Consider the following 13,571-nt stretch of genomic DNA (forward strand, 5'->3'; position numbering starts at 1 on the left):
TAGAAAACCTAACTTGGGCTCAGTCTCCCTTGTTTTATAATTTAATACCAATATTACTTACGTTATTAGTTTCACTGGTAAATCAAGGAGCAAGTTGCCGGAATCCAGCTGTGACCCCAGGGCAGGAACTTTCTGCCTGCTGTCACCTTCTGACAGTTCGGGCTGTTAATTACCTCCAACAGTTGGAGCACAAGCACCTCTCTGTCTGCCAGCTGGCAGCCTCAGCCTCAAACTGGCAGCCTGAGAAGATTTAAAACCTGTAACAAAAGGCTGCTATGTAAACAGTTTATTGTATAATACACAATGGCAGCAGTAGACCCACATCAGGAATCAAAGGTAGCCTCTGCACTCATGAGTAGCTGAGACTGGAAATGATGCAAGCCCTTGTTTGCCTACTTTCCATCAACCAGTGGACAAAACCTGAAGCCCAAAGTGAAACTCAGCACCAGCCAAAGCTTTGCAAACTCCAACTACATGAATCTAGAGATCTGAATTTTGGAGGTTCCATTGAACTACACTGATTACTGCACCACAAGAAAATATGAAAGCAACACTTTTATTGCCTGATGACATATCAGTCACCAGTCAAGAGAAATTACAAAAATGATTATTGTTTTTTCCTTCTTGGAAAAAAAAGAAAAAAAAAAGCAGACTCCATGAGTTTGTTTTCAGGACCCTGCAACTCCTTAAAGCAGCACAAATGTCCTCTGACATACACCAAGGAAAGAGCTCATGGTTATACCATGACTATACATGGGTTTTTCCAAGAAGTGTTTGAGCTACTGGACCTTTACTTCAGGTCTTTGTTTGACAACCAGTGAAGTTTGGAAAACAGAATCACCAATTTCTCCTAAGGACAGATCAGAAAAGGTACCCAAACATTTTGTAAGCTGCAGCTGATTAGTTAAGGCACTTGCTGAGAGGAAGAGCTGGACTGCTGTCCACCCCAGCCTTGAGAATGTTCAAGTCCCCATCTGTCCTTTGTTTGGAGAATGGCCTGATAATCTCTAGGTGAGCATGGGCTACTGGAGACCTAGAATTGCAAAACTGATGAAGTCCAACAGGGGGGTATTCTGGATTTGATCCTTGTTCTCTGTAATGTTTATGTATTTTATGTGTTTGTTGTTAGCTGCAATAAGCACAGGGTTTCTATATCAGAAATTTACAGATTTTTACATTTCTGAGGTAGAACTGATGATAAAACCATAAGTTATCCCACAATTTCCAATTAGGTATTTTGAACATTGTATTGTATTTTTGTACATTTGAAGCAAATGCAAATAGGTAAGGTATATTAAGTCTATTATATTATATATTATTAGGTCTGCATATCCAACTGGGGAGTGTTCAGACATCTGCTATCTGTTTATAATATGTAGGTAACATATATTAACATTGGGGATAAGCAAGATCTTCCTGAGGACTTTAAATGATATCATTAGAACAGCTGAAATCATTCTTTAAGTGTAAGAAGTAAATGCAGTAGTACTTTGCATTTCATGATAGGAAATTGAAAAAGATATTTGTAACAAAATGATTGTTGTGGAAATATTTTTGAGTGATCATTATAAGACATCCTTTGTCTTGGTCTCACTAAGTTCTCACTCAGAGTCTAAGTAATCCATTCTTACCTTGGTATAAATATTATTTCTTACATGGAAATGAAATTTCTTGTCAGTGATATGTTTTCCACAGATGTCAAAATACTATTTATTAAATTTATTCTAAGAAGTATAGCAGTTTATGTCCTTTGAAATTACTTCTAGAGAAAATTAACAAATCTCATTTTATAGAAAAAAAATGTTACTATTGAACTAGCAAGACCTAGGGATTTCGACAGAGGAAGTCAGCCTGAGTTCCCTAACAGTTATTGTCCCCACTGCTTTCAGTCATCTTTTAGATAAACTTCAGTTAAAGTACAATTTGCTTTTGAACATTTTTCAGATCAGGCATGTGAAGAGCCCTGTATCCTCCATTTCTTGCAGAAAAGGAGAAGCCAGAATAAACATTTCAGGAAAAGTGGATGTGCTGCAAAAATTAGCAATAGCAGCCCAGGAACAACCTGAGTGGTCTGCTGATTTCCAAATGAGCCAATGCCTTCTAGGCCACAGATGTCCAAAACGTTTTTATAAATGAAACATTTGCAAGTGTCTTTTGTATCACTCTGGAACATGCAACTTCATACCTATACTTGCAATTTCGGTGTTCCTAACTGTCATTTTAAAGCTACAAGGTTAATGATAATTAATCTCACAACATCTACTTAGACCAAATGTCTCCTGAAGTAGGATGTACCAAATTCTGGTGTTGACTACAATTGAGCTTCCTAGGATCCACTGGTACAGACCAGAACAAAGTTTGGTCCTGTGGCTTGAATTCATAATTTTGAAGGATTTTTAAAATGTATATACATTCTGAAGTTTGAAATTTAATGTATAAGCAAGACAAAAACACCTTTAAGTCACTGTTCTCTGTGATTTATATGTATTAACCATTACTTATAAATTCTTTGCACATAAGCGTTGCAGGATGTTTTTTGAATGATGCCCTGAAATATAGTTACTTACTGGTATAAAGAAAGCTCATCTTTCCCACCAGCTGAGCTAAAGCAAAGGCTATTTCTTGCCACTCCCCTCGCTAAAACTGGGGCAAACCTTCTGACAGTTCCTACTGCTGCAGGCAGTCCCCTCTCTCGTAGTTAACTACTTCACTGCTGGCCCAGCAGCCGCAGCTGCCCCGCATTGCCACATCACACTGATGCATCCTGGAAGCCGAGGAAACGTCAGCAATACATACCTGGTATGTATCAACAGCAGCCAAGCTATCAGATAACTGACTGTAGCAAAGCCGTTTCAAAGCCATTTTATAGAAATTTCTACTTTACTTTTTTTTTTTTTTTTTTTTTTTTTTGTCATAGATCAGAAGCACCCTAATAGTATTACTCTTTTTCTCTCATTTTAGTAAGCCTCAATTTTATTTGGTGTTCGTAATAGCAAACACAGAGATATGTCAAAATGGTTCTTTTTACCAATTTGTTTTCTAGAAAGGAGATTTTTTTTAGCCAATCCATTATTTTCTAGACAATTTTCTCGCAATAATTATTAAAACAATATCTTTTGTTTGAATTTTTTTTTTATTCCCACCTTCTTCCAAAAAATATATTTAATTTGATTTTCTAGTAGAATATTTGCATCTTTAGAGTCACTTAGCCTGTTTCATTATTCCATTGGAAAGGTGAGATTAATTTATTCTTTACATTTTTTTTACATATACTTTAAAAAAAAATAATGGAAGAGACCAGATATCAAAATTTATTTCATTAAAACAGGGCCAGATTTTTAAGCAATTGTGGTATTCAAAACCTTTATAATTGCTTAAAATTTCATTTTTTTCACATTTTAATTCCCAGAATTTATTTTGTGTTTAATTATTTATTTATTATTGTTTTATTAATGGCAACCTTCATCTCCATCTTTTGGCCCTCTGCTCCTATAGACTGTATATTTGCACAAAAAAAAAAAAAAATAATAATACTCTTTCACTCTGATAGCAGAGACAGTTAGTGTGGCTAATTTTATGTACCACAAGTAGTCCCTCTGAACTCAATTGCTTCCCTGAAATTAATCACAGCAATCCTAGCTCCACAGAGCTGTTGGTGCAGGGAGTGTGTGTGTGCCTTTGCGCTCACTGTCTGAAGCTCATTGCAGCTTGCTGCGTGGCAGCCCCGTGATGTAAGCCTTGCACCCTGGCGGGCTGGTCTGATGAAGACATAAAATTCTGCACCGGGGATTGGAGGAGATTTGGCCTGTGGGAGAGGGATGCCTTTGTTTCTCTTCATTTTGTGATTTCTAGCACCATAGAGAAGAGGGAAGTGGAGGAGAGGGAGGTTCAGGAGGAAGCATTGCTCAGACTTTCTTTGATCTACTCCAGGTGAAGCTTCTCTGACCCAGGCAGAGCAGATCAAAGCAAGAAGCCAGAATGCAGAGCACTTGAGTATTTCATGACTAGAAAATACTGCCACAAAAGTGCCCCTTTTGTATTTTGAAAATGTGCTCACTTTACATATAACCTGTCATGGCACTTATTACTAAAACCAGATGATCATAAACTATTTTATACATCTCCTCCATGAAGTCATTAGCTCTATAGTATCTCAGATTTCAAAACAAAACAAAAACAAAACAACAACAACAAAAAACTGTGCCTGGTACATATAGAGTGCAATAAAACCTGCAGAAAATAAATGATAATTAACACATCTACTTTATTCCTAAGATTATTTTTGTTTAAAGATATACTAATTTTAAATCTTCAGTAAGCCAGTGATGAGTAGAAGACTTCCTTTGATTGTTAGTAAGCCCCAAAATTTTCACAATAATTCAGCCCTTTTTTAAAGGTTGTTAGCTCTTGTAACCAGCAAATCAGAAGCTGCAAATTGCCATCTTCCTAAATTTGCATCACTCTTTAGAAAACAGAGCAGTATAACTGAATAAGACCTGAATCCTAAGCAGTGTGTATAGGTTATACTAAGCCATGTATTGAATGCTTTATAGCCATAATTAGATTATGTTTTGCCCCAAAGGGACCTCTAGTAAGGGCTTATCCTTGTGGCTACCTTGCTGTCCTGTGAGCAGTCCCACTGATCTTTGTGGAGCTGATGGGGGTTTCTCACACTGCTTGCACATCTCACATGGGACATGCACACCCTCAGGGGTAGTTTCAGCCCTTGCTGAAAAGCCATGGTAGTCTGGCTGTGTAGCTTGCTGATTATTTATTTCTGTTGTGCCTCAGGTACCTGCAGCAGGCTGAAGGCTGGCTCCTCTTTCAGAGAGAAGGCTGCCATCTACTGAGGCAGTGATATGCTTCTTGCCGTGCAAATACTGCTCCTGGAAACCTCTCTGTTCTACACCAATCTGGAAAAATCATAAGACTAAAGTAAATCCAGGAATTCAGTGAAACTCATAAAAAAGAGCATTTGAGGCAGAGCTGCTTTTGTTCAAATTAATATCTCCATTTGCTGTGTACTAAGTAAAAACAAGTAGCTTTATCATGAACAGCAATCTGATGCAAAAGATGTTTTTGGCACATATGTTTTAAAATAGCAAATTTCATGATAAAAAACTTCCATCTACACTCCTACAGCATGGGATGAATTAAACTGTTATCCTACAGGCTTTCCAGTTGTTAGCCCTGAATTTACTCTGTGTTGTTTTATGGAAACTGAAGTTTCTGAAGCCTTTGTTAAAATACAGTTCATGCTGATGGTTATACAGTGAATTATCATTTTATGCCATGCTTGGAACCTCAAATCCATATCCTGAAAACAGATTACAGAACTATTTCTGCTAATACTTTTATCCAATACTACAAAATCCATCATTGTGGCATTTTGTATAATGAGGGCCACAAATAAACTTTGTAATCACATCACATTTTCCTCTTGCAAGAACATTCTTGAAAGTTGTCCTCTGAGTACTTTGGTCAGTATGTTTGCTTCAAAAGCCAGATCTGTATTTTTCAGAACAGACTCGTTTCATTATCTGTTGGTATCTGTCTTCTTTAATGAGAAAAGGGCACTAAAGACACTGGAGAGGCAGAGCAAATACCTTTATATGAGACTGTGAGTAAATCACAGCCTGTGTGTAAGCCCAACACATGCTTTCTGTTCATAATCCACAGGGGAGTATACTAATCATACATTTCTACTGCAGCTCTATGTATCCAAACATTTGACCAGGTAAAATTATTAGAGATGTCAGGGAAAAAGATATATTTGCTGTTCTTACTTCCACCTCATCTTAGAACATAAAACCCTGTAAATAAAAGCTAATCTTGGCAAATCATGCTGAAAAAGTCAAAATCAAGTTGTCAAAGTAATAAACAGTCCAATACAGCTGACAGGTTTCTTTGTTGCAAAATAATATACACATATGTCAGCTGGGAAAAAAAAAAAAAAAAAAAAAAAGGAGGCTGAGACCTTAATGTACTGTTTTTGAAACAACAGGTTTGAGGTTTGGAAAGTTCTCATTCTTGGGATCTTATACTACTGAGCTATGGTAAAGCTGAAAGGAAATTGTTGATGTCTTTTTTCTTAAACATTTTTCATCAGCCTACCCTGATCTAGCTATTTATTAGAGTCTAATAGATAGTAAAAGCAGAAGGGAACGTTGGAACATTTTTTATTTTTATTTTTTCATTTACCAGTGATTTACAATTGTGATTGTGATTGGAAACGATTCAAGCTTATGCTGTTTGTGTCTTTGTCATTCTCACCACCAGATTATGAAATAAGTGTAGATTTTCAAATGCAGATGTAAATATCATGACTGTGTTTATTATCAAGAAGTATTTATTGCAGACCAAATTGTTCTCTGATGTTTTTGGACAGATTTTAAAATCAACAGGTTAAGCTAACAGGAGTTGTGGATTATATCTAAACGGCATTTATAAACAAGAGTCAAATTTATGCATTTAAGAGAATACTGAGAAGTTTGAATAACACTGTCAACATGTCTGATGCCAATACAATTCTATCTTCTTCCCTGTTAGTAACTTACTGACAGGATTCTGTTTTCAAGATAGCTTAGTTCCTAACCAGGTGTGTGTGCATTGATTTAAGCTTCCAAATAAAGCAAATCTGCATAGTTGTTATTCCAGAGGTCACTTGCTTGTAAAAGATTATTTTGTTCTGATCTTCCTAGGGTATTGCCACTTTGATGCAGCAATAAAGTATTCAAAGTATTTCAAGCTAGCTCATGTTTCCGAATAAGTGCCTGGAGATTACCAATTTAATTTAGAAGCAGTATGGCTTAAGTGTTTCTTGGTGCTTGATATCATCACCTATGATTTTGCATTAGGTGACTGAAAGAGTTAAGAAAGCTAAAATTAAGTGTATTTTCTGTCTTTTTCCATGCTTATTTTATTATTATGGTAGTTTGCAGAGTTTCTGAGCTCACTGAGACCCTGTTGTGAGAGGCGCTAGACAGCAACGCAACACTGGCCATACTTATTCAAAAGGTATCGTATCATCATTTGTATTCTTTTAACACAGCCTTCACTGAAATTATGAAGGGTCATCACAGATTTAACATAGTCTGTCTAGGCTGCCTCTAGTGAAAGACATCGAGAAGTCATATTACCAAATGATATTTTTAATGAATTGCAATAAGGTTGTCAATAAGCAGGAACTAATCAAAATAATACTGCCCTCACTTTTCCTAGTTAAATGTGAACAATATACATTGTGAACTTTGTGACCTATTGCATGTATAGAGGGCTATGAATCATGAACTCTGCTATTTTAACTCTGGCTTTTATATTCAGTCATTGTTTGGCTTTGGGCACAGAACTGAGGCACTCCATACTTTACTTTTTGTATATTTAAAAAAGGGAGAGATGGCAACAGTGTACTTACCCACCTCCCCTTTTAAGGGATGATCAGTTAATGCCGCTACAACACTTTGAAGATAGGCTTTCCAGAACTTAAATATGATTAGACGTTTATACAGATAATAAAACATCCATACTTACCTAGGATAAGATACAGGGGATTTAAAATACTCAGGCCTCCTGGCATAACAAACTGCTTGAGATTGGGAGGGAAACTTCTCCTGCAGGCAGATTATTATTCAGAGTATTACGTTTGGTGGTTATAGGGTAGCGTGCGTGTTCCCTTGAAGCAGCACACACTGCTGGCTGGAGCAGGATCTGAGGTCTCAGTGAGAATGGCAGGTCTTCATTTTCAGCCTAGACCCTGACTGTCTGGTGGAGATGAGCCCTCTTGTTTCTCCATGCATTAGTAAGTCTCACAACATACCTCGCTATAGCTACAACAACATACCTCTCTATAGCTACACTAGGCTAGGACATGTCCCACCCTGCCCAGCCCTTAGGCATTTCTGTATTTCATATTTGTTATATGAAATTTTAAAGCATGTGGTTCTGGTTTGCTTCAGTGGACATTGTTCAAATAAGAAGATGCTTACCTATTAAAAACTATTAAAGAACTCCAGGTGCCCTTGACTGTGCTTGGTTAGAGGGCAATTAAATCAGTAATTGTGCTGACGGATTTGAGGTTGGGTTGTCTCCACTGACAGCGCCAGAGCTGTGTCCTCCTGATACACCCAAACTACCTCCCAACCTTTGTCCACCCATTTGGGCTGCCAGGCAACAGGGGCTGGGGTGGGGGAAGCAGGTTGGCAGAGAAGATGCTGGGTGACCCTTTGTGACTCCTTGCCATGCCTGTGAGCAGGTCTCTTGCCATACTGGTGCTGGAGTAGGCATTGCAGAATCTGTTTCAAAGTATTCAGAGTATTCAAAGTGCTGAGATGTACTGAGAGAGTAGAACTGCTCCCAGAATAAAGTCATCTGTTGGAATATTTCTAGCAAAAGCAAAACTAAAGCATTAGCTATGGGCTTGCAACTTATAAATAAGAATATTCTTCTGGAGAAAATGCCCCTTTGCCCTTGTTTGCACCTTTGCCACAAAACATCATGCAGTATGTCTGTGGCATTTGTGCATGTGTTTGTGTAACAACTAGCTTAAATTCAAGCCTGATTATATTTTTAAACTTGCTTATCAGACAGTATGTCTCATTTAATTTCTATTCAGCCCATAGTTTGTATTTTACTGTCTTATTATATTTTTCAAGTTCAATGGATATTTCTCTTTCTTCACCATTTCTTTTCCTTTCTTTATATACATTTATATACATATAAATAGATATATACATGCACACGGAGAGAGAAAAATAATTGCTTATGTGAAATCTTGAAACCCTTTCACTTCTCTAAACAGCAGATTTAGTATAAGTAGGGAACCGGGGGCAGGGAGGAAGAACATTAGCACACGACAGCAGTGAAGTTATACAGATAAATTTTGTGGTTCTTTATCTAGTAAACATCCTAATGATCAACATCAAAGGCTGGAGAGAGAAGTCATTCTCCTCTCTTGTGCCAGACTGAAAAAGAGTGGGCTCTTTTACATCTCATATGGGAGATATGAGGAGCCTTTGAATGGATCATTGCTTTTTATGAGTAGTAATGAGGTGAGAAGTATTCTAGTGTGTGGCACAGGCCTTCATTAAAAGCGTGAAAAAGAATGGCTTATGGTTAAAAGGAGTAATTTGTTCTAACATACTTGCTAAATTGTGCTGTAACCATGCCAGGTCACTGGACTACATTTTCCATAGGATTCCCAAATGCATTTGTGTGTAATTATTCTGCCTGTGCAGATTTCAGGGATTTTTTCCAATGGCTTGTGCTAACTAGTTGACAACACTCATTCCTCTACTGGAAACTTGTCTAAATGCTGTATTATAAGAGCTGTGGAAGAACCCAGATTCTGTTGTTTGAGCCTATATTTCCTTACAAGAATAAGCAAAGCAACATAAAATCAGTGTAACTGATCTGAAGGCCTTCCTAACTTGACAAAAAAAAAAAAAAAAAAAAAAAGCAGAAAAACATTCCAACAGTCTCCTTCCCAGGTCTACCAGGTTTTTGGCTCCGTGCAGACCAAAGGCAACTGAGTTGCTGTACCTTGATCTCAATTACAGCAGTGCTATGTTTGAGCATCCCGACTCCATAAACTGCTGCTCAGCTGCTGCTTTCATTGCTGTCAATGTTAAGCAGTGATGGTTGTCACTTTAGAAAATCAGCCACTTGTACCCTGGTGCTGCTGAGAAATAAGATAATAATTAAGCACCAGTAAAGATAACATCATGCACAAACACTTCTCCAAGTTCTCATTCCTGTCATGCTTTAGGAGAGGAAACTTAAATTATATGTGCAGCATAAAATTCTGCCTGGGTAACTTTTTTTTTTTTGGAACAGTGAAAGAGGTATGGATCCTGGAAACCACACTCATGAACTTTGAGGGACTGGAATAAATTATACTGGCAAAGGAATAGTTTTTCCAGTGCAGGTTATATGCACAATAAGAGTCCTTTTGTCAGCAAAACACTCCTAGCATCTAGATCTGACCTTTAGGCATTAAAAACACGCAATATGCTCAGGATTATACGTCCAGCCAGTGGCAGAATAAGGAAGAGAATGCAGACTACAGACTGTTCCCTGCTGCAGTCACTGCACCACACGGACTTCCAGCTCTGTAAACATGTTTCTGCTCCCAGCACTAACAGAGAAATTGACTTTAATCCCTTCCACACAAAGAATTAGCAGGCCTGAATCTTAAACCTGATCCAAGTAGAAGTAACAGCTGACTGGGAGATTATCAGTGGAACTTCTTTAACAGGAAGTGCTAATTCATCTAAATGAAAAAAATGCAGAAATGACCAGCTGCAGTTTATGTCTTTCAAAACAAAAAGAAGTGAAAGCAAATCAAAATGGACAATATATCCAACTATCACTTTTTTGTCCTCTTTTTAGGTCTCTTGTACAGAAGAAACATCAACAAATCACAACACCTAAAAGGAATTAGAACAAAACAAAACACAAAACAAATCTTACCAAAATGTTTTAATTAAGCCAAGCTTTTGTTTGGAATGCATATAGATGAAAATTTATGAGATTCCAACTTTTTGCCCTGAGTCAGAGCAGGAAAATGTTTGAAATCTCAGAGCCATTTCATTCTAGCTTTGAACTAAGGGAAGGAAGATTGTGTGTGTGTGCATGTACGTGTGTGTGTGTGTGTGTTTGGCAGCAATTAAAATATGAGAGTTCTGCTTAGAGCCATATGCTTCCTCAGAAACTGATAAAACTAGCATGTGTATAACTGCTGGAGAATTTGCCCCATAATTTTAAGACAGCTGAGTTAAGCACAGTCGTTTCTTTAAATCAGCTTACTATCTCTTCCCTTACAAATCATGACGGACTAGTCTGCCTTAAACTATTTTGATGAGTGAAAAAAAAATTGAATTTTGTGAAGAACATACGAAATCTAGTCTGGTTACCATTCATCTTCTGAGTGTTAATCACTTAGAAAACTGAGAAACAGAATGAATTAATTTCTTACTATATTTTTCCAGCTGGATTGTGAAATATAGAAAATTTCAATGGTTTATGTTCATCAGTAATTGCTCAGATCATTACTCAGAACTGTATTCACAAAGATTTATTTTAAAATGCTAATAACAGTGATTTGACTTACATATTTCAATGCTGTAAATATATATATACATAATTAAGCAGAGCACAGCCTGCTTTACTTAAAGTTAACCACTCCCCCCAAAATGTGTATATATATATATATGTGCATATATTTATTTATAATGTATGTCTACTACTAGAAGTACAAAAACTACACAGTGTGAGCAAGCAACGAACTACAATGTCCTTCTCCTACACATTAGGTAGTTCTTCTAGTTTTTCAAGCAGAGAGGTTGTGACAGGACAAAGACTGGGTGGTATGTTAATAGACATCTGGAAATTGTAAGGGAATTGAATATATTCTCTTAAGTACAAATGAGGAAACTCATGCAAACTTTTACACACAACTGGGTGAACTCAGGTTGTTGTGTAGGTTTCAAAGACTGCCTCTGACAATACATGCTACTTGTTTATTGAGAAGATCTGAATGTCCTGGCATTGAAAGATCTGCATGGGTTGCATAACAAGATAAATATGCCTTCACACCAGATTAATTAGAAAGCTTATATTCATGCACTCTAAAGTTATGGTATTAATAGAACTTGTCATGTGTTATGAATCAGAACTTTTAAAATATATATTGACACTGATGCCTTCTCTGTGGTTATAAATAGGGTTTAAAATAAGATTTTTAATTTTTATTGATGCTGCAGAATTTAGGTCTGCAAAGCCACCTTTGCTTTTAATCTGGTCACCTTGCAAACTACAGTTTGTGTGACAATTAAAGTGCATTGTAAACTAAAACTGACTTGAATATAATGTATCTAAGTTGCGAGCGAGCATTGCCTGTCCTTCCCCTTTCTCCTGCTTTGAAACAATTTGTTTGAAATAGTTTATTCTGTGGGTAATTACTTAACTGCTAATTGTTTAAAAAAGGGAGACAATAAAGCTGAGTAAATCAAAACAAATTGAGGCTGCTTGGGAAACAAGCAAATATTACACTCCATAAATATGGCTACCAGCAGACTATCTGGTCCATAGATATGGCTACCAGAGTTTGCAGCTATGGAGCTAAGTTTATCCATGGAAGATATCAAGATCTAGCAAATGGTGGTCACAGTCCTCCCCAGATCTTCCAGACGATGTTCCAATACATTTTTGTTTTACAGATACTAAGGTTTTAAATTTGCGAAAGACTCTCAGATACTGATAAAAGGACTGAAAATGTTGATATTAATGCCCTCTAAATAATAAAATTAATTGAAAAAGCAGGAATACAAGCATTATAAAAAGCATCAGTCATGCCCTGTGCCTCAGTTTCTCTTTGCAATGTCAGCAGTTCTCAGCAGTTTTCTGTATCCAAGTTTCAGAGTTCAAATGACTTGACAGTAGTCAAATCCCTTATTAACAGACAATAAGTACAAAGATACAAAAAGTATCGTTGTCTTTATGTGGCTGTTTCATCCAATAATGTTCTAAATGATTCCAAACATCTCTTGATTAATCTTGAGCTAAATTATCTTCAAAGTTTTGTCCACATATTTTTTGCCTCATGGGACATAACACTGTTAATAAAAATAAAATAAAGCAATATGAGAAGGGAAACGTTTACAATGAGTCTAGGCTTCTTGCTGGGTCAAGGTCTCTTTATCCACGTATGTTTGTTGAGCATCACACAGACAAAGAACATATATGTCCACTACATTTTTTTTTCAGACATTTCCTTTTCATAACCCAAATCCTGCTGCTTTTTTCATGTCACGAGTCCTGTGTGTGAGCCAGCAACAATCCAACATTTATGAAGAAATTATACAAGACAGAGATAGAAATCCCATTCATCCCTGCAATTTTGTACAGGACTGGATGTCTAACTCATGTAACTTTTTGCCCTGTTCAACTTTCTGAAGAAGACAGTGCCATCCTCTAAGGTGCTTGATCACATACTTCTGCTGAAAGTTTTATTTACCTTCTTCCCATGCCTCTTGCCTTTAGACAATGAGAAAATCTTCAGCTGGCAGACCAGGCTCCAGTCAGGCCTTCCAGGGCTGCATTTTGGGCCTCTTCATGTTGTGTCACAACTCCTGCCTGGAGCCAGAGTCTTACTTTGCATTAACGTCTACACATTATCAGAATATTTGATTTACTCAATCAAAGTTTCCCTGCCTTCTGAAAGTCCTGAGTATGTGATGAAATGTCCAGTTTACCAGAACAGCTCTCTGCAGATATAACCAAATTTGCAGATTCATATTGGATGAAAAGTTTTATATCTTGCTCTTGTCCTTCAAGGTGTGTGTAGCAAATCTCATCCAAGCTAAGAGTCATGCAAACGCGGCACTATATGGAGTTCAGCAATCCCCTATGGTTAGCTGTTGTGCCTTTATGAACATTAATGACCTGCTGAGACAGCAGGATGAAAGGATAAGGGGACACAGTAAGAATTAGCATACTGTGGTTTCAACCATAAATAAGTTATCGCTATCCTGGTATTAAACTTTTCTTTTTGGACCTTATAAATTTTGTTTGGA

General features: G+C 37.1%; 1 long non-coding RNA gene across 4 annotated transcripts in view; it reads left to right on the forward strand.

The window, feature by feature from the left end:
- Positions 1-13,571, forward strand: part of LOC137856183 (uncharacterized) — a 50,481-nt gene that overhangs the window by 23,170 nt on the left and 13,740 nt on the right. For 2 of the 4 annotated variants that reach the window (XR_011096273.1, XR_011096270.1), the window contains 2 exons: positions 6,935-7,017; positions 10,387-13,564. This is a non-coding gene — a long non-coding RNA (uncharacterized lncRNA). Of the gene's footprint in view, positions 1-6,934; positions 7,018-10,386; positions 13,565-13,571 lie in introns of those variants that run through there. The other 2 variants (XR_011096271.1, XR_011096272.1) reach the window with 1 other exon arrangement.

This window comes from Anas acuta, chromosome 4, assembly GCF_963932015.1.
Source record: "Anas acuta chromosome 4, bAnaAcu1.1, whole genome shotgun sequence".
In the NCBI taxonomy this organism is placed as follows: domain Eukaryota; kingdom Metazoa; phylum Chordata; class Aves; order Anseriformes; family Anatidae; genus Anas; species Anas acuta.